Below are 24,471 nucleotides of genomic sequence, written 5' to 3' on the forward strand. Positions count from 1 at the left end.
AAAAGGTAGGCAGGGGAGGCACTGCCTCACCTATCATATACATTTTACTCCAGAGTTTTGGCTATAAAAATCATTGGATTAATACAAAAAGATATTTATAATACATTTTTCGTATTTTTCATATACTTTATATAGTCAAAACTCTGGTTTAATCATGAGTATGACAGGAAAGGCTCTGCCTCACACCCTCCGCACGTCACTGCAATGCAGAGGCCAATAAATCAGCGTTGGTAGACAGAGACACTGCCACCTCCACTCCCATAAAATGAAGCCATCATGCCTCTGTTTTGGGAAAAACTTCCTGTCACCATCCCTCACACAAACAACCTGTCAATCAGACTGCAGCTAAGGGGGCACTGCGTCCGACAACACAGGACCCATTCTGCACATGCGCAGTGCGGATCCTACACATGCACAGTGTAAATAACATCAAAGATATACGTAAACCATCAGTTTACCTACATCTCTGAATTAGACCATAATTATAATGAATAGTGATAATATAATGAGTAGTGCATTTGGGATGATATTAAGGATAAAGTAAAATATTTATATGGAGTATGGAGTATGAGGGAATGTTATTATGCATCCTGCGCAGAGTATGGTGCCGGAGGGAATGTTAGTATGTATCCTGCACAGAGAATGGTGTAGGAGGGAAAATTAGTATGCATCCTGAGCAGAGTATGGTGTCAGAGGGAATGTTATAGTATGCATCCTGTGCAGGGTATGGTGTAGGAGGGAATGTTAGTATGCATCCTGCGCAGTGTATGTTGTCAGAGGGAATTTTAGTATACATCCTGCGCAGAGTATGGTGTAGGAGGGAATGTTAGTATGCATCCTGTGCAGGGTATGGTGTAGGAGGGAATGTTAGTATGCATCCTGCGCAGTGTATGTTGTCAGAGGGAATGTTAGTATGCATCCTGTGCAGGGTATGGTGTAGGAGGGAATGTTAGTATGCATCCTGTGCAGAGTATGGTGTCGGAGGGAATGTTAGTATGTATCCTGCACAGAGAATGGTGTAGGAGGGAAAATGAGTATGCATCCTCAGCAGAGTATGGTGTCGGTGGGCATGTTTGTATGTATCCTGCGCAGTGTATGGTGTGAGAAGGAATGTTAGTATGCATCCTGCGCAGGGTATGGTGTAGGAGGGAATGTTAGTATGCATCCTGCGCAGTGTATGTTGTCAGAGGGAATGTTAGTATACATCCTGCGCAGAGTACGGTGTAGGAGGGAATGTTAGTATGCATCCTGAGCACAAGGCTTAAAGTGAGGGGGAATGAGGTGGAACTGTGTTCCACCACCTGTAATGTTAGGGGTAACTAGTTCCACCTCATCCATTGGCCTGCACAGTAATTTCAACAGAAAAGCCCGCAACACCACCCACGTCGATACATGATGCAGGCAGCGCTAGTGTTACTGATGAACTGCAGCCACTTCCCTTTCCTCAGGTCCTGGTGGCTTTGTGGTCCTCCTCCATCTACAGCCCACCCCTCCTGGTACTCACACACGCTGTGTTTGTTGGATAGCATTCATCCCCTCCTCAGATCCAAGTGGCTTCCTATTCCGGAACAGCATATGTGATGTCATGCTTTCACCACTGCTGAAGTAAAGAAGAGCCATGAAGAGGAGCAGGCTCTGTGCATCTTGAAAACAAGATGAGAGGGGGCTGAAGGGAAGAGAGGTGGGGATGATGCTGGAGGGACACAGGCAGAGATGTGTATAAGGGGCACTACTGTGGGCATTATGTGTACAAGTAGCACTACTGTCTTCATTATGTGTAAGGTGCACTACTATTGTTGGTATTATGTGTAAGGGGCACTACCACTGTGGGCATTCTGTATATAAATGGAACTACTACTGTGGGCATTTTGTGTATAAGCAGGTCTTCAGTTGGCATTATGTGTATAAGTGGTACTACTGTGGTCATTATGTGTACGGATACTACTACTGTGGGAACTGTGTAAATGGGGCACTGTCACGATCCGGGTATCTGGACGCCATTTCTTACCCATCAGATGCCTCCTAAGGCTGGCTCAGCGCTCCAGGACAGGATCCCATCTGTTATCCTGATGTGTACATTCCTGTATCCTCTCCTGTCACTCTGGGACGCTGTCACAGTAAACGCCATATTACATCTGGCATGGCGTCTCCCGCGGCCTCCGCCGCCGTCCCTGAGCTTCTGCATGCAGAGTGTCAGAGTGGCGATTACGTCAGCCGCGGCCTCCGCTGTGTCCGCGTGGTTGGATGTGCACTTGTCAGCCTGACGTCTCCTGTCTCCAGTGGCCGGCGCCACCATTACTGTTTTCATTACCACATGGATTACAAACCAAACTTCCCTCCAAGTGTCTGCATGGGCGCAGCCATCTTGGATTCTGTCAGCTGATCATTTTCTCCAATCTGTTGTCAGTATTGTTAATCTGCATAATTGCCTAGCCAATCCCTTCCTTGCTGCAGGTATAAATACACTGTGCCTGAGCAAGGAAGGCGTCAGTGCTTTGGTTGTCAAACCTAGTTCCTGTTTGTCTCTCTCCTGTGATTGTCTTCCAGGTTCCAGCTCCTGTCTCAAGACTTCCACCATAGAGACCCGCACCAGCATTCCACCTGCGGTGTAGCCTGACTCTCCAATCCATTGGGGATTCATCTGTTTCCAGCTACAACATTACCTGCTTCCAGCTCAGCTTCCAGCAGAGTACAGCTTCTCTTAAAGGGCCGGTGTCCTTTCTACACTTTACCACTCTCCACCTGTATTATTATTTCTCCGCTCTCAAGTTCTACATTTCAGTTCATATTTCATCGCTCCCAAGTTCATTTATTATTTAACTGGTTCCAGCCAGTATCCACTCCGTGCTAACAACAGTCTGGTTCCAGCCAGTATCCACAGCAGCCGTTTTATCTTCAGCAACCCAGCTTTTCCTGGAACACCAGCTGGTACAATCCTGGGTTATCTCCATTGCTACAGTCGGGCCTGGTAAGGACTTTCCATCTAGAAGATTATAAGAACTATCTCACACTACCAGTGCCCTTTGGCTCCTGCCATCCTGTAGTACCCAGGAACTGTATTTATTCTTTGCTGACTTTTACGTTTTCTTTTACTGCTGCTGTGTTGCGGAGTTGTCATAATAAACATCATTGACTTTTATCCAAGTTGTCGTGGTCACGCCTTCGGGCAGTTATTATTCATGTTACTTACATGTCCAGGGGTCTGATACAACCTCCCAGGTTCCGGTACATCTCAGCCCCTACAACTGAGGCTGCCTCCCGTCAGCTCAGGCCCTCAGTTGTGACAGTAAGCACTGACCTAATGAATCCAGCCGGAGACCAGGATCAAGCGGCCAGGCCGATGCAAGAACTGGCAGCCCGACTAGAACATCAGGAGGCTGCACAGGGCCACATCATCCGCTGTCTCCAGGATTTCTCTACTCGGCTGGATGGGATTCAGACAACTCTCCGTGGATCAGGCGCGTCTGGTGCGTCAACCACAGTGACTCCAGCTATAACCCCACCCACCTTACCCATTTCTGCTCTACGTCTTCATCTTCCAACGCCAGCAAAATTTGACGGATCTCCAAGATTCTGCAGGGGATTTCTCAACCAGTGTGAGATTCAGTTTGAGCTACAACCTGGCAATTTTCCCAGTGACCGTACAAAAATTGCCTACATTATTTCTCTTCTCAGTGGCTCAGCCCTTGATTGGGCATCACCGTTATGGGAGAGGTCCGACACCCTGCTATCTTCCTACACTGCCTTCGTGTCAACATTCAGGCGCATCTTCGACGAGCCAGGCCGGGTAACCTCAGCTTCATCCGAGATTCTCCGTTTACGCCAGGGGTCACGTACTGTAGGACAATATCTGATACAGTTCCAGATCCTGGCATCCGAACTGGCATGGAACGACGAGGCCCTGTATGCTGCATTCTGGCATGGCTTATCTGAGCGTATTAAAGATGAGTTAGCTACCAGAGACTTACCTTCTAAGTTAGATGAGCTAATCTCACTCTGCACGAAAGTTGATTTACGTTTCAGAGAGAGAGCAACTGAGCGTGGAAGATCATCTGCTCCAAAATCTTCTGCTCCTCCTCCTCGTCAACTGTCACCATCTAAAGATGAGCCCATGCAACTTGGCCGTTCCCGTTTAACTCCTGCTGAGCGCCGAAGACGTCTCTCCGAGTCTCTCTGTCTCTATTGTGCAGCTCCGTCTCACACCATTAATGCCTGTCCCAAACGTTCGGGAAACTCCAAATCCTAGCTCGCCAAGGAGAGGGCCGGCTAGGAGTAATGATCTCCTCTCCATCTCCTCAAGATTGTAATCTCCCAGTCTCGCTTCAAGTTGCTCAACGTTCTCGGAACGTCATTGCCCTCCTTGATTCCGGAGCAGCTGGGAACTTTATTACCGAAGCCTATGTTAAACGGTGGTCCCTACCCACCGAGAGACTTCCTTCGTCCATTTCTTTAACTGCCGTGGATGGCAGCAAAATTTTTGATGCAGTTATTTCTTTAAGGACTCTACCAGTTCGTCTGAGAGTGGGAGTTCTTCATTCCGAACTTATTTCTTTTTTAGTGATTCCAAGAGCCACACATCCTGTGGTCCTGGGCCTTCCATGGCTCCGTCTTCACAATCCTACAATTGATTGGACGACTACGCAAATCCTGGCATGGGGTTCCTCCTGTGCTACGACATGTTTGTTTAAAGTATTGCCTGTCTGTTCTTCCTCCCCCAGGTCGTCTGATGTTCCACCTCCTCCATATCAAGATTTCACGGATGTGTTCAGTAAAGCTTCTGCTGATATCCTCCCTCCTCATAGAGAATGGGACTGCCCGATTGATCTCGTTCCAGGGAAGGTTCCACCTCGAGGCCGAACTTATCCGTTGTCTCTGCCTGAGACGCATTCTATGGAGGAATACATTAAAGAGAACCTAGCAAAGGGGTTCATTCGACCTTCTTCTTCCCCAGCCGGCGCAGGCTTCTTTTTTGTAAAAAAGAAAGATGGTGGTCTGCGGCCGTGCATCGACTACAGAGGTTTGAACGACATTACCATCAAGAACCGTTATCCTTTACCCCTGATTACTGAGCTCTTTGACAGAGTTAGCGGAGCTACCATCTTTACAAAGCTGGACTTGAGAGGTGCATACAATCTCATCCGGATCCGTGAGGGTGACGAGTGGAAGACCGCCTTTAACACCCGTGACGGACATTATGAGTACCTCGTCATGCCCTTCGGATTAAGTAATGCCCCAGCTGTCTTCCAGCATTTTGTCAATGAGATCTTCAGAGACATTCTATACCGTCATGTCGTGGTCTATCTAGACGATATCCTCATTTTTGCTAACGATTTAGAGGAACATCGTTTTTGGGTTAAAGAGGTTCTGTCCCGTCTCCGTGTCAATCATCTCTATTGCAAATTAGAGAAATGCGTCTTTGAAGTCAAGTCCATTCCGTTTCTAGGGTACATTGTGTCCGGTTCCGGACTAGAGATGGATCCTGAGAAACTACAAGCAATCCAAAATTGGCCGATACCCTTAACCCTCAAAGGGGTCCAGAGGTTCTTGGGGTTCGCCAACTATTACCGAAAGTTTATACGAGACTTTTCCACCATTGTGGCGTCTATTACTGCTTTCACTAAGAAGGGTGCTAACCCGTCCAAGTGGTCTGAAGAAGCCATGCAAGCATTTCATCTTTTAAAACAAAGGTTCATCTCTGCGCCTGTTCTGAAACAGCCTGACATCGACTCTCCTTTCATCTTAGAGGTGGATGCCTCCTCCGTTGGAGTAGGAGCGGTGTTATCTCAGAGGGCTAAAGATGGCCATTTACACCCTTGCAGTTTCTTCTCCCGGAAGTTCTCCCCAGCTGAGCGCAACTATGCCATTGGCGACCAGGAGTTGCTAGCCATCAAGCTCGCTCTAGAAGAGTGGAGGTATCTGTTGGAGGGAGCTTCTCATTCAATCACCATACTTACAGACCACAAGAACCTTTTATATCTGAAAGGCGCACAATGTCTCAACCCTCGTCAGGCCAGATGGGCACTTTTCTTTTCCAGGTTCGACTTTAAACTCCAGTTCTGTCCGGGCTCTCAGAATCGCAAGGCCGATGCCCTTTCCCGCTCATGGGAGCAAGAAAATGAGTCAGAGTCTTCAGACAAGCATCCTATTATAAATCCGTTGGCATTCTCCACGGTAGGGATGGACTCTACGCCCCCATCAGGGAAAAGTTTTGTGAAACCGATGCTAAGGAAGAAGCTCATGCATTGGGCCCATGCTTCCCGTTTTGCCGGACATACAGGTATCCAAAAAACCCTGGAGTTTATCTCTAGGTCCTATTGGTGGCCAACTCTGAAAAAGGACGTCTTGGAGTTTATTGCATCTTGCCCAAAGTGTGCTCAACATAAGGTATCCCGCCAGTCGCCTGCGGGGCAACTGGTTCCACTATCTGTTCCCCGTCGACCTTGGACCCATTTGTCGATGGATTTTATTACAGATTTACCCATGTGCAACAAGTTCAATACCATCTGGGTGGTAGTTGACCGGTTCACCAAGATGGCACACTTCATTCCTCTCACCGGTCTTCCGTCAGCTTCCAAGTTGGCTCAAGTATTCATACAAGAGATCTTCCGACTCCACGGTCTTCCTGAAGAAATTATCTCAGATCGAGGAGTTCAATTCACAGCCAAATTCTGGCGAAGTTTATGTCAAGTCCTTCAAGTCAAGCTAAAGTTTTCCACGGCTTACCATCCTCAGACCAATGGTCAAACCGAGAGGGTGAATCAGGACTTGGAGGCCTTCCTCCGCATCTATGTGTCCTCCTCTCAAGATGACTGGGTTCAATTACTTCCCTGGGCCGAGTTCTGTCATAACAACCAGTATCATTCTTCATCTGCTTCAACACCATTCTTCACTAACTTTGGATTACACCCTAAAGTCCCTGAGTTCCAACCGCTTCCAGCAACTTCTGTTCCCGCAGTGGATATCACCTTGCATCAGTTTGCCAATATCTGGAAGAGCGTACGATCAGCTCTGCTCAAGGCATCGTTCAGGTACAAGAAGTTTGCGGATAAGAAGCGTCGAGCAGTTCCTGCTCTCAAGGTGGGTGATCGGGTATGGTTATCCACGAAGAATTTGAGGTTAAGAGTTCCCAGTATGAAGTTTGCACCTCGCTATATCGGTCCTTTCAAGATTGAACAAGTCATCAATCCTGTTGCTTACAGACTTCAGTTGCCTCCCTTCTTAAAAATACCCAGGACATTCCATGTTTCCCTGTTGAAACCGCTGATCTTGAATCGGTTTCATTCCTCACTTCCTCCAACTCCGAAAGTCCAAACTCAACGAGGCGTTGAGTATGAAGTGACCAAGATCCTGGACTCACGTCACCGTTACGGTCAACTACAGTATCTTATTGACTGGAAGGGTTATGGTCCTGAGGAACGTTCATGGACCAATGCTTCTGATGTCCATGCTCCTGCCTTGGTCCGGAGGTTCCATTCCAAGTTTCCTCAAAAGCCAAAGAAGTGTCCTGGGGCCACTCCTAAAGGGGTGGGTGCTGTCACGATCCGGGTATCTGGACGCCATTTCTTACCCATCAGATGCCTCCTAAGGCTGGCTCAGCGCTCCAGGACAGGATCCCATCTGTTATCCTGATGTGTACATTCCTGTATCCTCTCCTGTCACTCTGGGACGCTGTCACAGTAAACGCCATATTACATCTGGCATGGCGTCTCCCGCGGCCTCCGCCGCCGTCCCTGAGCTTCTGCATGCAGAGTGTCAGAGTGGCGATTACGTCAGCCGCGGCCTCCGCTGTGTCCGCGTGGTTGGATGTGCACTTGTCAGCCTGGCGTCTCCTGTCTCCAGTGGCCGGCGCCACCATTACTGTTTTCATTACCACATGGATTACAAACCAAACTTCCCTCCAAGTGTCTGCATGGGCGCAGCCATCTTGGATTCTGTCAGCTGATCATTTTCTCCAATCTGTTGTCAGTATTGTTAATCTGCATAATTGCCTAGCCAATCCCTTCCTTGCTGCAGGTATAAATACACTGTGCCTGAGCAAGGAAGGCGTCAGTGCTTTGGTTGTCAAACCTAGTTCCTGTTTGTCTCTCTCCTGTGATTGTCTTCCAGGTTCCAGCTCCTGTCTCAAGACTTCCACCATAGAGACCCGCACCAGCATTCCACCTGCGGTGTAGCCTGACTCTCCAATCCATTGTGGATTCATCTGTTTCCAGCTACAACATTACCTGCTTCCAGCTCAGCTTCCAGCAGAGTACAGCTTCTCTTAAAGGGCCGGTGTCCTTTCTACACTTTACCACTCTCCACCTGTATTATTATTTCTCCGCTCTCAAGTTCTACATTTCAGTTCATATTTCATCGCTCCCAAGTTCATTTATTATTTAACTGGTTCCAGCCAGTATCCACTCCGTGCTAACAACAGTCTGGTTCCAGCCAGTATCCACAGCAGCCGTTTTATCTTCAGCAACCCAGCTTTTCCTGGAACACCAGCTGGTACAATCCTGGGTTATCTCCATTGCTACAGTCGGGCCTGGTAAGGACTTACCATCTAGAAGATTATAAGAACTATCTCACACTACCAGTGCCCTTTGGCTCCTGCCATCCTGTAGTACCCAGGAACTGTATTTATTCTTTGCTGACTTTTACGTTTTCTTTTACTGCTGCTGTGTTGCGGAGTTGTCATAATAAACATCATTGACTTTTATCCAAGTTGTCGTGGTCACGCCTTCGGGCAGTTATTATTCATGTTACTTACATGTCCAGGGGTCTGATACAACCTCCCAGGTTCCGGTACATCTCAGCCCCTACAACTGAGGCTGCCTCCCGTCAGCTCAGGCCCTCAGTTGTGACAGGCACTAATGTGGGCACTGTATAAGGGACACTACTATGTGTCATAATGTGTATAAAGGGTACCATTTTGTCGCGCAACGTGAATAAAGGGCACTACTGAGTGATGTAACCTGAATAAGGGGCATTACAATGTGGTGCAATATGAATCAGGGGCACTACATGCGGTGTCATTTGAATAAGATTGTGCTACTGTGTGGTGTCATTTGAATTGGTGTTCTATTGTGTGACCATGTTGCTTGATTGTGAGATCAATGTCCCTTTATAAAGTATGGGAAGTAGGGCACTCATTTATAGTTTGCAGCGGGCTGCCAAAATCACTAGCACTGGCTCCACGTAATGTAAGGGAAAGGGGGTAGGTGGCGGGGTGAATGAGTTCCACCACCTCTCCAGGACCACTTTAAGCCCTGCTGAGCAGAGTATGGTGTAGGAGGGAATGTTAGTATACATCCTGCGCAGAGTATGGTGTAGGAACAGTGGGGATCATTCCGAGTTGATCACTCGCTAGCTGTTTTTAGCAGCCGTGCGAACGCATAGTCGCCACCCACAGGGAAGTGTATTTTTGCTTTGCAAGTGTGCGATCGAATGAGCAGCCGAGCTGTGCAAAAACATTTTGTGCAGTTTCTGAGTAGCTCTGAACTTACTCAGCCCTTGCGATCACTCCAGCCTGTCCGGGGCTGGAATTGACGTCAGACAACCACCCTGCAAACGCTTGGACACTCCTGCATTTTTCCAAACACTCCAAGAAAATGGTCAGTTGACACCCACAAACGCCTTCTTCCTGTCAATCTCCTTGCGATCGTCCGTGCGAATGGATTCTTCGTACAACCCATCGCCCAGCAACGATTCGCTTTGTAGCCGTACGCATGCGCAGTTCTGACCTAATCACAGCGCAACGAAAAAACCTAGCGCGCGATCAAGTCGAAATGACCCCAGTGGTGCAAATAGAAAAACGTTCTCATTGGCACTGTGTGCGCACGCCGAAGGCGTGTCAAAAATGGATGTGTAAATAACATCAAAGATATACGTAAACCATCAGTTTACCTACATCTCTGAATTAGACTAATTATAATGAATAGTGATAATATAATGAATAGTGCATTTGGGATGATATTAAGGATAAAGTAAAATCTTTTTTAAAAAAAGAAAGAAAATGAGTAATATAAACACAGTATGGTGTAGGAGGGAATGTTAGTTTGCATCCTGTGCAGAGAATTATGTAGGAGGGAATGTTAGTATGCATCCTGCACACAGGGCCGGTGCAAGGTCTCTCTGCATCCTAGGCAAAGCTTCAGTCTAGCGCCCCCTAACCTGCAAAGCGACCACCACCTCCCGTGAATTGCATCATTATACATATACAGAGAAAAGGGACAACACTCACGGACTTTTAAAGTGATAAAGTATATTGTAAATAAAGTCACAACATTTTGTGACTATGTTCACAATATACTTTCACTTTAAAAGTCTTTGAGTGCCGTCAATTCTTTATATACTGTAATATGCTGTATATGGGGTCTAGTGGGGATATTTAATTGGGGTTGGGTACAGGATGCCGCTGTCAGAATATAGACAGCAGCATCCGGACCACCATAATACCGACATTTTGAATGAAATTAATGAACCTTACCCCCCTTAACCTAACCCTCCCTCCCCACAGCCCTAACCCTTCCAGGCATGCTAACATTCAGGATGCCGGCTGTCGGGATTCCAGTGTCGGTATTCTGATAGGTATAGGGATTTCGGCGTCTGCTGGACTACATCCCTATAATTGTTTGTATAGACATACATATATTTGTATGCTTCTTATTTTGTTCCATTTCCCCATCTGTAAGTTCATTTACTAACCCGCATAAAGAGACATGCTTCAGTTTTTTGCTAGATGAATTCAGTGATGCGGTGCCCTCCAGTGGCCGGCGCCCCTAGGCAGCCGTTTAAAGCTGCCTAATGGTGGAGCCGGCTCTGCCTGCACAGAGAATGGTGTAGGAGTAAAAATTAGTATGCATCCTGAGCAGAGTATGTATGTATCCTGCGCAGTGTATGGTGTCGGAGGGAATGTTATTATGCATCCTGCGCAGAGTATGGTGTAGGAGTGAATGTTAGTATGCATCCTGCATAGAGTATGGTGTTGGAGGTAAAGTTTGTATGCACCCTGCTGAGCAGAGTATGGTGTAGGAGGGAATATTAGCATCCTGAGCAGAGTATGGTGTAGGAGGTAATGTTAGTATTCATTCTGCACAGAGTATGGTGAAGGAGGGAATGTTAGGATGCATTCTGTGCAGAGTATGGTGTAGGAGGGCATATTAGTATGCATCCTGAGCAGAGTATGGTGTAGGAGGGAATGTTAGTATGCATCCTGCGCAGAGTAATGTGTAGGAACAGTGGTGGAAGTAGAAAAACTTTCTTAGTGGTACTGTATGCGCACGCCGAAGGTGTGTCAAAAAATGGGTGTGGCCACATGGCACATGAGGTGTGACCAATGAAAATGGAGGTGTGATACACATATGGGGGGCCAGATACTCCTATGACCCCAATAGTGCCAGATACATATATCCTCCCAATAGTGCAGTGCCAGATACACATATGCGCCCACAGTGCCAGATGCACATATGCCCCCACAGTGCCAGATATGTCCTCACAGTGCCAGATACAGATATGCCCCCACAGTGCCAGGTACACATATGACCCCACAGTGTCAGGTACACATATGCCCCCACAGTGCCAGGTACACATATGCCCCCACAGTGCCAGGTACACATATGCCCCCACAGTGCCAGGTACACACATGCCCCCACAGAGCTGCGCACTGCGCTCTCCTCCCCTCACACATAACAGTGGCTGCAAACAAGGTGGTCAGGCCGGTGGTACTGCATAACGGCTGTCAATGTCTTACCGGTACTGTATGCAGTACTCTCCCATACCACCATACTTACAGCATGTGTAGAAGTGAATGTTAGTATGCATTCTGCGCAGAGCAGTGGCGGAACTAGCAAGCGGTGGGCCCAGGTGCGACAAAATGCTTTGGGCCCCCCCACCCATCCCATCCTAGTCCACCCCCTCACCCCTGGAGAGGATCTGGTGAGGGGGACCTGCTCAGAGCCAGAGAAATGGATACCTAGCAACAGTGCCGTAACTAGACATTTTATCACTGTGTGCAAGAAACGGCATCGGAGACCCCACCCCTGCATGCAAAACAGGGGCAGTGCGCGCCGCAGGCGCGCGCAAAAATACATAGTGGCGTGGCTTCGTGGGGAATGGGTGTGGCCACAAAATACCAATTCATAAAACGGTGCACAGTAGTTTCCATTCTTCAAATTACGCCGCACAGTAGCACCACTACACCAGGTAGAGACCCTTTTACACCTTACAGCGGACAGATTCCTCTTTTTACACATTTTACACATAACGGCAGACAGCGCGCCCTTGTTAAACATAGTGGCAGACAGCGTACCCTTTTTACACATTACGGCAGACAGCGTACCCTTTTTACACATTACGGCAGACAGCGTGCCCTTGTTACACATTACGGCAGACAGCGTGCCCTTGTTACACATTACGGCAGACAGCATGCCCTTGTTACACATTACGGCAGACAGCGTGCCCTTGTTACACATTGCGGCAGGCAGATTCCCCATTTTTACACATTGCGGCAGGCATATATATTTTTTGTTGTGTTTACACATGTGATGCAACACAATTAAAACACCTAATTCCTACCAGAGGGAGAGGGTTGCTGCAGGCAGCAATACAAGCAAATGGAGACTCACCATGCACATAGGGAAATTAGGGAATGACCAGCAGCAGCAGGTCCTCTCTCTCCCAGTCCCTCCCATTATGACAGTGGGCGCCGGGGACGGCCACGAGATCTTGGCGTGATGCTTGTCAGATCCCCGGCGCCCAAACACAGAGAGAGAGAGAGAGAGAGGAAGCCGAGGGAGGGGCGGAATATAAACAGGAAGGGGGAGGAGCTGAGTTAGCTGCCCCTCCTCCCTTTCCTGATCGACATCACAAGACACTGTGCAGCAGCATTTTATTATAGGAGGAGGACCGAGGACGTGTGGAGGAGGAGGCGCTGGAGAGAGCCAGCAGCAGCCAGTGAGACCTGAGTCAGACCGACCAGTACGTCTGTATGAGGGAGGGACGGACCCTCCTCCCTCTTCGGCCGGGACCCCTCCTGCTCCTTCCCCTCTAGCCGGGCTGCCGCAGGCGCTGCCGCTGAGTGTGTTACAGAGGCGGCGGGCGTCAGCCGCGGCAGCGTGTCTGTTGCTGGCTCTGGCTGTCCGTGATCTGTTTGTTACACAAGCGGGCGGCGGGACACAGACCCGACGGGAGCGCTGGTGTGCGGAGGCATGATACAATGAGTCATTTGTGACTCATTGTAATGCCGGCGGCTGTGGGCCCTTGAGTGCGGCAGGGCCCCAGTGCAATGCACTGGCTGCACTGCCAGTAGTTCCGCCCCTGGCGCAGAGTATGGTGTAGGAGGGAATGTGCCTGTATAGAATATAGTGTACTGTAGGAGGGAATGTTAGTACGGGAAAAATATAAATGATATGGAAAAGTGAATCATGTATGATTGTAATGAAGGTTATTGGGAGTTCACTTTTTTATTTCTCATTATAGGAATAAGGATCATCATAGTAGTAGTAGTAGTAGTAGTAGTAGTAGTAGTATGATCCTTTATTTATGCGGCACCACAAGGTGTTCCGCAGTGCCTGACAAAGTGCAAAAACAAATGCACAAAAGAAAAACGCAACTTACAGTACAAAACAATGTAGGTCAAGTACATGGAATATAAACTTTTGTGCATAAGCAGACATGACACTGAAATAAACATCAGGGAGGTGGAAACCAAGAGTAGAAAATAGTCTATGAAAGAAAATGAAAAGAACATGAGATGAGATGCAGCTGGATTTGAAGAAGAAGTGAGTCTTGAGAGTTTAAAGTTTTTTAGAGCGGTGGAGAGTCTGATGGGAAGATGTAGAGAATTACAGAGATAGGGAGCAGCACATGCAAAATCTTGGAGATAGGAGTGGGAAGAAGAAATCAGTAGGCATGAGAGGTGGCATGCATTAGCGGAGAAAACACAATGGGCAGGAGTGCAAAGAGAGATAAGGTCAGAGATGTAATTGGGAGAATAATGGGTGAAGGCCTTATAAGTGAGTGTGAGAAGCTTGAATTGGATTCGGAAGGGAAAGGAGAGCAAGAAAAGGGCTTGTAAGAGAGAGGAAACATTTGGAGATGAAGATGAGCCAGTAAGCAGCATTGAGGATAGCTTGGAGTGGAGAGGGGCAGTTGTCAAGGAGATCAGATAGGAGGAGATTACAGTCCAGTCCAATCTGGAGATGACCGGAGAGTGGATGATTTTTTTAGGGCAGGGTGCTGATCACGGGTAGGGCACACTTTTCATTCGGGAGGGCACATTTTTCAGTTAGAAGGGCAAAATTAGGTACATACTATAATGCTTGGTCCTCCCATTCCCACATGATAAAGAATGGACAGTGCTCGCCGAAGACGCGCAGCAAAAATTTAAGGGCGTTGTTTTCATGGGGAAGGGGCATGGCCACATAATAGTGGCAATTCACATTACACCACACAGTAGTGCAGCTAATACACACTGCACCAGGTAGAACCTCCTATACACACTGCGACAGGTAGAGCACGTTATACATTTTGCGCCAGGCAGAGCACGTTATACACATTGCACCAGGTAGAGAGCACTGAGACACACTGCACCAGGTAGAGAGCACAGAGACACACTGCACCAGGTAGAGAGCACCGAGAAACATTGCACCAGGTAGAGAGCACTGAGACACACTGCACCAGGTAGAGAGCACTGAGACACACTGCACCAGGTAGAGAGCACAGAGACACACTGCACCAGGTAGAGAGCACAGAGAAACATTGCACCAGGTAGAGAGCACAGAGACACACTGCACCAGGTAGAGAGCACAGAGAAACATTGCGCCAGGTAGAGAGCACAGAGAAACACTGCACCAGGTAGAGAGCACCGAGAAACATTGCACCAGGTAGAGAGCACCGAGAAACATTGCACCAGGTATCCCGACGCCGGGATCCCGGCAGCATACCGACGCCGGGATCCCGGCGGGGAGGGGTGAGTGCAGCAAGCCCCTTGCGGGCTCGCTGCGCTCGCCACGCTGCGGGCTCGGTGGCGACCTGCGGTTGCCACGGGTTCTATTCCCACTCTATGGGTGTCGTGGACACCCACGAGTGGAAATAGTCCCTGTTGGTCGGCATGCCGACCATCGGGACAGTGACCCGTCGAGCTGGTGGAGGAGGTCATGTGACTGTCGGTCAGCTGACCGGCGGTCACATGAATACCACCCCTGAGAAACATTGCACCAGGTAGAGAGCACTGAGAAACATTGCACCAGGTAGAGAGCACTGAGAAACATTGCACCAGGTAGAGAGCACTGAGAAACATTGCACCAGGTAGAGAGCACTGAGAAACATTGCACCATGTAGAGAGCACTGAGACACATTGCACCAGGTAGAGAGCACTGAGACACACTGCACCAGGTATGGCACATTTTTGATCTCCGCTTTTTTTTCTGCCAATTTTACTTACTGGGGGCTGATGCTGCGGGAGTTGATCGCGCTGGTTCCCCCCTCACACACCGCAGAGCTAGTTGAAAATGGCCACCACACTGATCCATGCACACAGAGGAGGGAGGGCTGGGTTTGCGTCGGTGGAGGAGGCAAACCCAGCCCTCCTGTATCTCGCAGAGGAGGGGAGCTGCGGCGGCTGACAGCTAAGGACGGGCGGGATGAGGCAGATGAGGTGGGCGGGACGGGGCGGGCCGCGGAGGTTTCTGTCTCTCATGCAGGGAGACAGTGTGATTAAGCACACTGCAGTAATCAGACTGCAGTAGTGTGTCCGGCGGCGTGGCGGGGTCCGGCAGGCAGCAAAGTGCGGGGCGGGAGGGCGCACACAAACGGGCAGGGTGGCATTCAGGTTTCTAAAAAAGGGGCAGGGCGCAGCGTCCTGTGAAAGACACCTAGAGTGAACACTATTAGTAGCATACAGGGTGAGAAGGGGTCTGATCCTGGAAATATTTTTGAGATGGAAATGGCAGGACTGCAAGAGGTGTGTAGTTTTAAGAAGAGGGAGAAGTCAAGGATAGTTCCAATACAGCATACTTGGGGGCTAGAGGAGAAAGTTGTGGATAGTGAGGTTATGTGTGAGGGTGAGAAGATCAGCTCAGTCTTAGACATGTTACTTCCAACTCTGCAATGGCCCCAATATAATCCTAGCAGTGAGTAAAACTACAGTACGTTTGTGATATAATGGTAATGTTGGTGAAGTGTACTGATACCTGAAGCTCAGTCATGCTCTCAGTCAGCTGAATACGCTTCTCAACGATGTTGAGGTTAGTAACTTATCTTCACGTCACCTGTATAACTGAGGCAGAAGGACAAGGAGACCCCCCAGGAAGACATAACCAGGGCCCAAGGTACCTGAAACAGCTTCTGATCCCATACTGCCCCACTCGATTACTGCGATCTGTAGATGAAGGACTTTTAGCAGTACCTAGAATCTACCGTAATTCATCTGGGGGTCGAGCTTTTAGTTATGCGGCTCCGACTCTATGGAACTCACTTCCCCACACAGTGCGAGAGGCCCCAACTACAGAATCCTTCAAAAGTAGACTCAAGACTTTCCTGTTTACTCAAGCATTTCCATAATGTCCCTTTTAGTATCTTCATGCTTCTGTATTTTATGAAAATGTACTTCATTATTTTCTGTACTATATTATGCTATGTATCTGTTAAACGCCTTGAGTCCTATTGGAGAAAGAGCGCTATATAAATAAAATTATTATTATTATTATTATTATTATTATTATAATTATTATTATAATTATTATTATTATTATTATTATTATTATTATTATAACCAAACACTGTATACTCAAGGACCACTCCCCTGAGAATGGTGACAACCATTTATTGAATGGGAAGTGACTGGTCCCCGCTGTAAATCAATTCTTGTTAATATTAATTGCATAGATTACTCATTATTGCAATACTCCAGTGCAATTAGTGTCTATAACAGCAATTGCAGATTACGACTTTGAAAAGCACAGAAATGGTTTAGTCAAACAATCACATAAATCACGTGCAACATCAAACGTTAAAGTGCAATTGCCTACTCCTGATAATTCTAAGGTAAGTTGCGTCTTGGCACTAAATTGTCACAATCCCTAAACTGTCCTCAAGGTGGGGCTGTGCACCAAATAATAATGTTCAGTTCCTGCACTTTGGTTTCAATGCAAGATCAGTGTGTCTGAGAAAGAGAACCTGCACATTAAAGGTGAACTCTTTGAATAATGTCAACGGACACCAGGTGAGCATTTATAGGAAGGCGTGCAGGGTGGGTAACTTGAAATATAACACAGCAACAATGAATAACTGGGTGTTGGAGGTATTTGTATCCATGGAAAAGGTAAGTAAATTAGAAGAGTTATGTGACTGTGTTCATAAAGAAGTCAGAGAATATAAAGCTACTCCGGGTACCATGTACACTTTAACATGCAGTTTCGTCGTGCAAGTTGGTGGAAGTATAAAACAGTCTTGACTGGCAGAAGGAGAACAGAGGTTCTATTCCTGTGCCAGGTTTTGGGATAATGTGATTAAAGTTCACGTAGAATGTCACCCCAGGGAAACATGTACTGTAAGTAAGGCACTCTTAATTATAGAGAAGGCTCTGGTTTTGAGTAACTACACAGTTCCAAAGGAGTCTCTTGCCAAAGTCCATGTAAAATATCACAGCAGGTGCAGAAGTAAGGCTCTCTTAAGTGACAGGGAGGTTCTGTTCTTGCAGAATTACACATTTCCTAACATGATCCCCTTTGTGGCCACTAGGAGAGCGAAATGACAGGCATAGGAATGGAGAGAGTTAAACCTACTGTGAGGGGTGTACCTAACTGTTATGAAAAGTACAGCCAATGGTAGAGAGGGGAGGGTTCAGTATATATAGGGATGTATAGGCTAGCTGAGTCTCTCTTGCTGCTGGTTTGCCTTCTGGTGAGTGTTGCTGAATTGCATATTCACTAGTGTTTTAGCTAGGCTAGTTAGAGTATTCAGGTTTACACTGAAAACTGTTATACTGTTATATAGTATACTGTTATACTATTATAGCTGTTATACTGTTATACTGTTGTACTATTATAGCTTCACCCTCCTCTCTCATCTCACCACACACTGCTTTGGGATAATGGCCGCCTCTCGCCCCCTCCGTTCTGCCGGGACCCCAGCTCGTTACCGCTCACCAGGCGGTGAAGCTGGGTCCGCGGATGGGCCTGCTGGCTCATCTGCCTGTTCCCCGTCCACCGGCGCCGACGTGGGTGCCCGCGCGGCAGTGGCTGGACGGACCCGGTCTTCCCTGCCCCTGGTTTCGGGTCCGGTAATAACCTCCGGCCGTGAGCGGCAGGGGGGGGCTGGGGGCACGGGGGAGACGACCGGAGGTGGCCAGGCATCGGCCTTCACCTCCACCTCTTGAGGGTGAGGCGCCGTTGCCGGGAGCAGGCGCCCGTGGGCGCGCGCGTGCGCGCCAGAGCGGACGGCCAATGGGGGCTCCCATCCCATCTCCCCACCCGTCCCCCTTGTCACGGCCGTGGGGTGATGCCGGGCGAGGGGGTCGGCGCCACTGGCTCTCAGCCAGTGGCGCCGTTCGCGCACGTGTGCGCGCAGCGGCGCCGCCAGTTTCAACGTCTCCCTTGCTGCCTCCCTTACAGCCGGAGTCCGGCGAGGAGCGGCGGCGGGGGGGCGTCCCAGAATAGAGCGCGGCAGCATTAAGCCCCGCAGAGGTGCCTTCCCTGCAAACGGAGAGAGCTACGGCCTGCGGGGGGAGGGCACGCGCGGGGAGGCCGGTGGTAGGCACAGCAGCAATAGTGAGGGCCAGCAGGCGCAGGATAGGATAGATGATTGGTGGGGGGCCACGCCAATTGTGGTCAAGGGGGCCAGCAGATCACCAGCAGGCCAGGCGGGGCACTGGCCATCAGGTCCCTTATCGGCGCCTGCCGGCCGACGGGCCAGGAGAGGTGTGCCGGCATCTGCGGGGGCTCCCGCCGGTGCCGGCCGCGACTTTTGGGGAAGTCAGGAGGCTTCCGGGGAGTTGGCGTCGGCTCTGTCGATGGTGGTGGCGGCATTGGGCCCATTGGCCGCAGCCGCATCCCCGGGGGCAGCAAGGCATTCCGGCGCGTGCGCAGAAGCAAGGGCATCCGGTACACAGCCGGGGTCAGTGGCTCAGCGAATAGCGCGCGCTTGCCGTGACCTGGGGGCGGCCGCGGCGCAGTTGGGACACCGTCCAATACGGACGGAGCGCAGACGCGAGGTGGGGACGTCTTTGCCCCGGAGTGCTAGGCATGCCCCGGGAAGTGGTTTCCGGGTCCCGTGCTTTGTCTTCTTCTTCAGGTGATCGCGGAGAAGTTGAGGTGGACGTGAGCGATGAGGAGGATTTCGAAGTTTCCACACCAGAGGACTCCCAGTCCGAACAGTCGACAGCGTCAGGTGAGGTTGAGCAGTCGGCGTCGGGCTCCAGCGCGCGCTCCAGTTCTCTCAGTTCCTCCTCTTCTTCATCCCTGTCGTCGCAAGCGTCCGACGTCAGTAGCACGACTAGGGCAAAAAAGCGTGCGACGAAGTACGCTAAGAGGGCGGCAGGGCAGCAGGAGAGGCGGAAGAGACGCAAGCGGCTTAGCGAGGACGCTCGCAGGGCCAAGAAGCGCCGCGATTTGCCGGGAGTAGTCCACTGTGATTATACGGCAGTATTGAGGGGGTTGCGGGATAGCTGCCGTAGGAAGATCTGCAGAGGCGATTACGTTGATATGTTCGTGCTGACTAAGGACGCGAAGAAGGAGTTTAAGGCGGCGACAGCTAAGAAAGGCATCGGAGCTGAAGCTTTCCGTACTTTCGACAACTGGCTGGCCGGTTTTTGCGTCTTTGTGGCGTGTTATCTGGAAGATAGGCCTGAGGAACATATGAACGTCATACGATACCTGCACTTGATACACGATATGCAGCGCACATCGTCAGGAATCGAATGGCGGATGTATGATGAGAAGTTCCGAGAGAAGCAGGACTGCTTACAGATTATTGACTTTGGTTGCAAGGACGTGGAGGTCTGGCTCCAGGTCACCCGGGCTTCTCAACCCGCAAGGAAGCCCCGGAATCCGGGGGCGGACGGGCAACACGCAGGGTCGTCCGCCCAGGGGAGTAGCGCGGAAGGGGGTCCGGGTAGGAGAGGTAGGTTGGCTATCCGCGGGCGGGGGCAGGACGCCGCGAGCGGGAAGTACTTCGCATTTAATAATGCGACCTGTTCCTTCGGCAAGCAGTGTCGGTTTCGACATTCGTGCTTGCAATGTGGCGTCTTCCACCCGGCCTCCAACTGTTTTAAAGGAAATTGGCAAGGTGCGAGGGGAAAGCAAAGCTACGCAAGACCCGGCGCGAGTGGGATCGCTCCACAGGGCCCCAACGCCAATTAATTTCGACGCCATGTCCAAATGGTTGGATTGGTATCCGAATAGTACGGACGCTCAGTTTTTGTTTCAGGGTTTTAAGTTTGGTTTCCGCTTGCCAGTTGCGGGCGAAGTATCGGTCAAGGCTCTCCGAAATCTTCAGTCCGCTCGCGCCTTGCCGTCTGTTTTGCGCAAGAAAGTTGATAAAGAGGTGCGAATGGGTAGGATGGAGGGCCTGTTTAGCTCGCCCCCAGTGGATGACCTGGTCATTTCCCCAGTGGGGGTAGTTCCCAAGAAGACTCCGGGTGCCTTTTGGCTCATTCAACATCTTTCTTACCCGTCAGGGTCGTCGGTCAACGACGCGATACCACCGGCACACTGCTCGGTGGTGTACCAGTCGTTTGACGAGGCGCTGGAGTTGGTTCGTAGTTACGGTCCAGGAGCTCTGATGGCTAAGATCGATGTTGAATCCGCGTTTCGGTTGCTCCCGTTGCATCCGGACTCATTCCGTTTTATGGGTTTTCGAATCGGAGCGGAATATTTCATTGACAAATGTTTGCCGATGGGATGTTCCGTTTCATGCTAGTTTTTTTGAAAGGTTTAGCACGTTCTTTCATTGGTGCGTGGAGTCTTCTTCAGGGGGTCATGGAGTTGCGCATTACCTCGATGATTTCCTGTGTGTGGGACCGGCGAATTCGCCGCGCTGCAGCGACTTGCTGTTCAGCATCCGAGCGTTGTTTTATCACTTTGGCGTTCCTGTGGCCGAGGATAAAACGGAGGGGCCGGTTTCCTGTTTGTCGTTCTTGGGGATTGAAATCGACACGGTGGCGGGATCGTGTCGCCTTCCTCAGGCCAAGGTCACGAAGCTCCGCGAGGTAATATGCCAGTTCGTGATGTCGCGCAAAGTCACGCTTAGGCAGGCGCAGTCATTGCTGGGCCTCTTGAACTTTGCTTGCCGGGTGATACGATGGGCAGGGTTTTCTGCCGAAAGCTGGAGAGGGTGACGGCGGGGTGTGCCAGGCCGCATCATTTTCATTCGCTTGTCCCCCGAGATTAAGAGGGATTTGGCCGTCTGGGCCTCGTTCCTGGAGGACTTCAGTGGGGTGCGTATCTGGCTGGCCCCAACGATCGACAATGCTAGGTTACAGCTGTTTACCGATGCGGCGGGTTCCTCTGGGTTCGGTTGCTACCTAGAGGGATCTTGGGGCGTGGCCTGAGGAATGGCATCGCAAAGGTTTCACTAAGGACCTTTTGCTGCTGGAGCTTTTCCCCATTATGGTAGCGCTGGAGGTTTGGGGCGATCGTCTGGCTCATCGCAGCATTTTGTTTAGATGTGACAATCTGGGCGTGGTGCATGCGATCAATAACCAGAGGGCGAAGTCGCTGGTGGTTCTGAGGGTGCTTGGGCGATTGCTGCTGACATGCTTGCATAAGAATGTATGGTTCCGCGTGCAGCATGTGCCAGGACTTGAGAACGGAATTGCCGACGCATTGTCCCGCGGTCAGTGGGAGAGATTTCGTTTGTTGGCACCCGAGGCCGATGAGCGGGGGTCTCAATGTCCCGGTTATGTCTGGCAGGTGATCGGACAGGACTGGAGGGTCTAGCGATGCGGTCAGTGGCTCCGAACACGCTCAAGGCTTACGGTCAAGCTTGGAGCGAGTGGGAAGAGTTTGTCCGAGGACGTAGTCAAGAAGGTAAGAGCGGGCATCGTGTGATGCTTTCTTTTATTTGGCAGCTTTTTGTCACGGGTAGGTCCAGAGCGGTGGTGTCCCGGTACTTAGCAGGGATTTCGTTTTTTAATAGAATCAAGGGTGTCCCTGACGTGACAAAGAGCGGGCTTCTTGTAAAGGCGATGAAAGGGTGGGCGCGCGTGGCGCCAACGCCGCCTGATAGGCGACGCCCCAACGATGCGGCCTTGCTACCGGCCGTCATCGATGCGGTAGGCAGTATCGCGTCGTCAATTTTTTAATCGCTTTTGTTCCAGTTGGCGTTCTCCATGGCTTACCACGGAGCCTTTCGGGTTTCGGAGCTGGTAGTGCCATCTAAGCAGGCAGACTCGCGCATGCTTCTGGATGACGTGGTGGTGGGTGAGAGGTCCTTGCTGTGCAGATTGCGTCGCTCTAAGACGGACCAAGTAGGTAGAGGGCGATGGGTCACTCTGGTACCGTCTCTGGAGGGGAGCATTTGCCCGGTGAGATTGGCATCGAGATATGCTGCAGTTCGGCCCGGTGTGCAGGGGTCGTGGCTGCTGCATTATGATGGTTTACCTTTGACGAAATATCAGTTTCGTTGGATGCTGAGCCGCTGTCTGGCGAGCTTGGGCCTTTCACCTGCTGCTTTCGGTACGCATTCTTTCCGAATCGGGGCGGCGACGTCGGCTGCATCGGCGGGTTTTTCCGTTGCGGAGATTTAGGCAGTGGGGCGATGGAAGTCGTCAAGTTACAAACTATATATTCGCCCAGTTTCATGAGTTTTTAGTTTGATTAACAGTTCAGTTTTATTAGACGTTGTATAAGTTCATGTTGTAAGGTTAAGTACGTCCTTGTGCAGTTTGTGTCTGTTCGTCTCCCTTGTTCATCCTACTCAGGGATTAGCTACTTGCCGCTGCTGGCAGCGGGGGTCTGGAGTTCTTTTGCGATTTTTTGCCTGACTTGACAGACTGAATTCCAATCTACAATTCGGCTGATTAGTTACAACACAAAGTCGCTCAGCAGGTTTTTACGCTTTCACCTCCAGCTGAGTTCTTACATGTTTTTCCCATTTTAAACCCCCCCCCTTTTTTTTTCCTTATTTTACTTTGATCTTTCCCGTTGTGTTTTTATGTTATGCTTCGATTGGCTGGAAGCTTGTTTAGAACGGCTAGGCTGTGACTTATGCAAGACACGAAAACCCCTTTTTTCTTTTGGCAGATCCTTCAGGTTAATGCATTCAATAAGCTCCTGTTAGGATACTTATTAACCGATTTTCACTCCTTTCCTTCTCTTCAGGTTGGGTAGAAGGCGATTTGGCACTCTGGGTAGTTTGCCACTCTTATGTTTACTGGGCAGCCAGGTTTTTGGCCTCGGAGGGGGCGCAGTTTTTTCCTTGGGCTCATGGCGTTCGTTGGCTTGGTTGGCGGGGGATGATGTGGCAAGATCTGAAGAGTAGATTGGTCAGTCAGGTCAGCGAACATGGAGTCCCTAGGGTGCTGGTTGTCCATTTGGGTGGCAACGATTTGAGGAAGAGGACATCTTTGGAGCTGCGATGGGCTATGATGGAAGATCTGGCCAGTGTGGCCGCAGCGTGGCCCAATTGTGTTTTGGTGTTCTCTATGATGGTGCCAAGGTTGCGTTGGCGAGGAGTGGCGGACGGTCACCCGATTGATGAGGCCAGGCAAAAGGTGAATTCGGCGGTGGCGAAGTGGGTGTTGGCTCACGGAGGGAAAGTGGTTCGCCACCCTAGGATTCGGTTTCGTGCCAGTCACCTTTTTCGGCCTGATGGTGTGCATCTGTCCAAGGAAGGGATGTTGTTTTTTCCTGGAGGATCTGTTTCTGGTGTTGCAGGAGTTAGGTTGAGGGTATGGTGGCGGTGCGAAGACTCTGGGGAAGAGTCTTTCGCTGTTTGCGGAAAAGAACGGCAGGTTGTAGTTTGACTTGTTAGTTACAGTTGTTTACAGTATTGGTGTGGTTTAGGTGCACTCACCTCCATTGACTTTTAAGGTCGCTAGATCACCCATCAGGGGGCAGCGTCATCACCCATCAGGGTGGGCAGTCAGCGTGGAGGTCTGAGTCGGGCACCTATTACCTATGTATGGTTTGTGGTAAATTAGGATCATTTGGGTTTTAATGTTTTTTTAGGTTATCGTCAGTGGAATATAGCCGTTCTTTTTTCTGCCACCATATGCCGGCTGAATCGGCATGTTAACTTAAATTTTACTTTACAAGTTTTTTCTAATGGTTAGGGTACAATAAATAGCTAACAATTTTCTGCCAAATTCAAGTCTCTGTGTCATTATTTCTTGGTATTAAAGGTATTGAATGCTTTACTTTTTGAATAAGGGTCCACACATTATCATTAGGAGGTTTATGTGTCTGCACAGTCTCTGAATGGGGGCATTGAGGGACACTCTGGTAATAACAGACCCCACACATATAAGGTATTGGGGATAGGGCTAACAAG

At 49.8% G+C, this 24,471-nt stretch overlaps 1 long non-coding RNA gene across 1 annotated transcript in view; it reads right to left on the reverse strand.

Moving 5' to 3' along the window:
- The window catches only part of LOC135050804 (uncharacterized), an 85,888-nt gene that overhangs the window by 59,880 nt on the left and 1,537 nt on the right, over positions 1 to 24,471 (reverse strand). The window lies entirely within an intron of this gene.

Source organism: Pseudophryne corroboree, chromosome 2 (assembly GCF_028390025.1).
Source record: "Pseudophryne corroboree isolate aPseCor3 chromosome 2, aPseCor3.hap2, whole genome shotgun sequence".
Classification (NCBI taxonomy): domain Eukaryota; kingdom Metazoa; phylum Chordata; class Amphibia; order Anura; family Myobatrachidae; genus Pseudophryne; species Pseudophryne corroboree.